Consider the following 5,288-nt stretch of genomic DNA (forward strand, 5'->3'; position numbering starts at 1 on the left):
AATACGTCAAAAGATCACAAATCGTATCTAGTTGAAGACATTACCCTTAAAAATTGAAAAATTTCCATTGTTCCCCGCAAATGGGGGAAATATCCAAAAAAATTACAAATTTAAAAATCGACAAATTTTGTCATTTTTTTCACTTTTTTTTCTTAAAACTTCCATAACTTTTTGAAAAATCAACAAATCAACATAATTTTTTTTTAAACTAAAACCTTAGATATTTACCTTTCATTTGATATCATTTTTTTGAAAATCTATCACTTAACCTGCTCATTGGGGGGGATTTAAAATGGCAACTTTTTTACAAAAATTAATTTTTTCAACTTAATTTTTGAAAATGTTCCGGAAAGACTGCGTCCTTTAAACATATATCAAATTAAAGCTTATTTTATGTACTACAAAATGAAAAAAAAAAATTTGTCCCGACACTTTTTTTTCTACATTTAAACGGCTGCCGTAGTTAAAAAAACACTATTTTTGTGTTAAAATTTTCGATTTTCGATTTTAAATTTTCAACTTAAAAATGCTATAACTTTTTGAAAAATGTATATATCAGCACAAATTTTTTTTTTCTAAATACATTATAAGTACATCTTTCATTTGACATACTTTTTATTAAAATTGGACAATTTCCCCTTATATAGGGGGCGTTCAAAACTTAAAATATTGTAAAAAACATAGATCTTTTTCAACTGAACTTTTGAAAATGTTCCGGAAATACTGCGTCCTTTAAACATATATCAAATCAAAGGTTATGTTATATACTATCAAATGAAAAAAAAAAATTTGTCCCGACATCTTATCTTCTATGTGCAAATGGCTGTCGAAAATTTAAAAAAAAATGTAATGTTTGCGATAAAAATTACATTTTATCGGGATGTTTTTTGTACTTAAAACTGCCATAACTTTTTCAAAAATGAACAAATAAAAATAATATTTTTTTGTATTGAAACCTTAGATATTTCCCTTTCATTTGATATAATTTTTTTTGAAAATCTAACACTTATTCTGCTCACTGGGAGGATTTAAAATAGTAACTTTTTTACAAAAAATAACTTTTTCAACTTAATTTTTGAAAATGTTCCGGAAATACTGCGTCCTTTAAACATATATAAAATTAAAGCTTATTTTATGTACTACAAAATGAAAAAAAAAAATTTGTCCCGACGATCTATCTTCTATACGCAAATGACTACCATATTGAAAAATATACTATTTTTGTATGATAATTAAGGGTTTTGTATTTTATTTTAATAGAAGTTGATGTTGCTTTTGCAATTATCCATCAATTTTTTAAAATTAAACACTATCTACAGATTTGTATCGAAGCGTTTCTTATGATAGTGATTTTAATCACTGTCAGATTAAATCTATACTGGACCCTACTATGGAATGTCTCCACTATGCCGCGACCCCACTGTGCTACCGTTTTTATTGATTAGATTGCATATTCAAATTAATATCAATATTGTTAAAAATAATTACAAATGTTGTTATGAAACAAAATGTAAAACTTAAGGAAATTTTATTGGTGAGAGCAGTTTTTTCTATATAACTAATTCTATAGATTGATAATAGATGTAACCTTATTTTTTACTCTCTGCTCTACTACTATCAATATTTTATATACGTCGTAGTTTGAAAGAGCATTTAAAGTCACTTTTCACGTTTTATTTAATACATTAAAAAAAAAATAAATTACTAAAAAGATTTTTCTATTCTTTTTATTTATTTGATGTGATTTACTCTAAATACAGAATGTTTTATGAATATATACCTACACACATATACAGGGTGTTCAGTAAGTCAGGAAACGGGTTTCTATTATTCTCATTGTTTGTAACAATGAGAACAATAGAAACCCGTTTCCTGACTTACTGAACACTCTGTATATATATATTTATTATTAAAAATCTCACATTAAACACGTGATGATGGCATGTTGTCTACTGTAATTTCCAACATAAGTATATTACAACGACAATGTAAAATAAACAAATTAGTTTAATTTATGATAACGATAAAAATTATATTGGTGCCTTGTGATTAATATACATATTTAATATTAATAATACATACAGTAGAACTCCAATTATCCGAACTCCGATCATCCGAATCGCCGATTATCCGAATCACTTTCAGAAAAAATCAGAAAAAAATTTGTCCAAAGTCCGCGGCGTCAGTGTAGGCACAACACGTGGTAAGAGTTCCCACTCCAGTTCCGGCGCATTGCAGTCACCTGTCATTGTTTATTTTGATTAGTCAGTGAATGGGTCCCGGTCCCCATTAATTCGGATAATTGGAGTTCTACTGTATTTTAAGTTTTTTTTTTTAAATTACGTTACCTCAATATTATACGTTTTAAACGTAATTGTATTTTTCCTCTCTGTTCTTCTTGACTGTTTAAAGTTATAATTTTAAATATATTTTATACATAACGATGATATTGTATAATAATGTATGATAAACATAACTAAGAACGTAATTTATTTTAGCTTCGATGCGAAGCTGAGAAGGTATTAATTTTACCATGATGTGTTTATTTTTTTTTTTTTTTTGTCTGTCACTACTTTTTCTCAGCTCTCACTGGACCGATTTCTTTTAACAATACGTCAAAAGATCACAAATTGTATCTAGTTGAAGACATTACCCTTAAAAATTTAAAAATTTTCCCTCGTTCCCCGCAAATGGGGGAAATATCCAAAAAAATTACAAATTTAAAAATCGACAAATTTTGTCATTTTTTTCACTTTTTTTTCTTAAAACTTCCATAACTTTTTCAAAAATCAACAAATCAACATAATTTTTTTTTAAACTAAAACCTTAGATATTTTCCTTTCATTTGATATAATTTTTTTGAAAATTTAACACTTAACCTGCTCATGGGGGGGGATTTAAAATTGCAACTTTTTTACAAAAACTAACTTTTTCAACTTAATTTTTGAAAATGTTCCGGAAATACTGCGTCCTTTAAACATATATCAAATTAAAGCTTATTTTATGTACTATAAAATGAAAAAAAAAAATTTGTCCCGACACTTTATCTTCTGCATGTAAACGGTTGCCGTAGTTAAAAAAACACTATTTTTGTGTTAAAATTTTCGATTTTCAATTTTTAATTTTCAACTTAAAAATGCTATAACTTTTCGAAAAATGCATGTATCAGCACAATTTTTTTTTTTCTAAATACATTATAAGTACATCTTCCATTTGACATACTTTTTATTAAAATTAGACAATTTCCCCTTATATAGGGGGGGTTCAAACTTTGAAACATTGTATAAAAAATAGAACTTTTTCAACTGAACTTTTGAAAATGTTCCGGAAATACTGCGTCCTTTAAACATATATCAAATTAAAGCTTATTTTATGTACTACTAAATGAAAAAAAAAAATTTGTCCCGACGACCTATCTTCTATGCGCAAAAGGCTACCGTATTTAAAAATATGCTATTTTTTATTAAAATTCTAGGTTTTGTATTTTATTTTATTTTAAAATATTTTATTAGGGGAATAAACTGACTTTCATGAATATTATATAATTTCATTGACATAGAATAAAGTTCATAAGACATATGATATTATACTTATTAACATTTTTTACTTTTTTAAAGTCGAAAAAGTAATTTTTAAATTTGAGTTAGCTTAAATAGCCAATTTTATCATGCAACAAAAATCAACGAATAGTTGCCGAATGGGTAACACCTTGATCTTTAACGCCTAGGGTACGAGGTTCAAATCCGTTTGTGGCTTCTAAAATTTTGCATTTTTTTTTTGAGTTAGAATAGAATTTTCAAATCATTTGATATTTATCTCATTTAGATTCAATAATTTCAATAAATATAAAGGATCTTATCACTATAGTCTCCCCTCGTGAGAAGAAATTGATATTCATGTTAATATTATTTTACTATGTGGTTCTTTTTCTGGCTACGATTTATTTTGCCAACCCTCACTAGACCTACTTTTTTCAACGATACGTCAAATGATTCATTTAAGTTTATGATATTTAAGTTAATGATTAGTTTAAGTTATTACTCTTAAAAATCAAAAAAATATTCCTTATTCAAATAAAAAGTAGCTTAACTAGATTTGTCCATACAAACAATTAAAATCATTAATTTTTAATATTCTTAAATTATTTATTGTCGAATTAAATTTGATATGATAAAAGTATTCAACTACAAAAGTAAATAATTTTACTTTATAATTTATTAATTTTTTAACTCTATTTCTGTGTGCTACTACCAGTCTATAATATGCCAAATTTTTTAGTAATATGTTGCTATATAAATCATAAATTTAAAAAAAAAATGATTTTTAGTTTCACCTGAAGTTAACGATGGAGTTTTACAATTATAATTATATTTTTGATAATATGCTCAATTGAGTAAATCTTTTTAACTACTTTGGTTTGATTGGTTCATTTAATTAAAGTAAATTATTAAAATTAATTAAGTTCTGAATATTTCAATTGCAGAATTTTTTTAAACACCAAAAGTTATTAGGATATGATTACTATTCTTTCTATTTCAGTTATCTATTACGATAAAAATGTAAAAAAATCGAATTTTTCTGACAAATGTACTGTAATTAGTAATTATAAAATTTCCAGATTGCATATTAATCTTAAAAATTTCATTTTTTTCAATTTAATAATGTCAATTTCAAACTTGCAAGTTGAACTATAAGTTATGGTAACAAATTCATTTTTTAGCTTCGATGCGAAGCTGAGAAGGTATTTTTCATTAAAACTTTCACTTTAAAAGACAATAAAAAATAGGTTCAAAATGATTACCTTTAACATATTAAAAATCAAAATCAGTATTAATTTAATACAATTTTTTTTGTTCTTAATTATTTTTTTTTATATGTAAATACTTATTTTTTAATAATAAGTAATAATATTAAAACTTAGAAGTAATAAAAAAAGTTTAATTGCACATTTGAAAACATCGCGAAAAGTTTATTTAGAAAAGTATATTTTTTTTTCTGATGAAAGTTCCTTTTGTTTAGTGTATTTCTTCATAAGTAACAAAATTTTTTTATTAAAAAGTATTGCATCAATTCCTTTAAATTTGTATACGCATTAAAAGCATATGAATATACATCTCCTTTTTATTTTTATAATATCTCCGTAAAAATTACAATATTATATTATTGAATACCACTTTCATACTCAATTTAATTACTGTAATTATTATGTATTCATATATTATAGTTATAAATCGGGGTAAAATTAAGGGAATAAGTGTTATTGTTGTTTTTGAAATAATCTACCAATT

This window comes from Daktulosphaira vitifoliae, unplaced genomic scaffold, assembly GCF_025091365.1.
Source record: "Daktulosphaira vitifoliae isolate Bord-2020 unplaced genomic scaffold, ASM2509136v1 Scaffold_3, whole genome shotgun sequence".
Lineage (NCBI taxonomy): Eukaryota > Metazoa > Arthropoda > Insecta > Hemiptera > Phylloxeridae > Daktulosphaira > Daktulosphaira vitifoliae.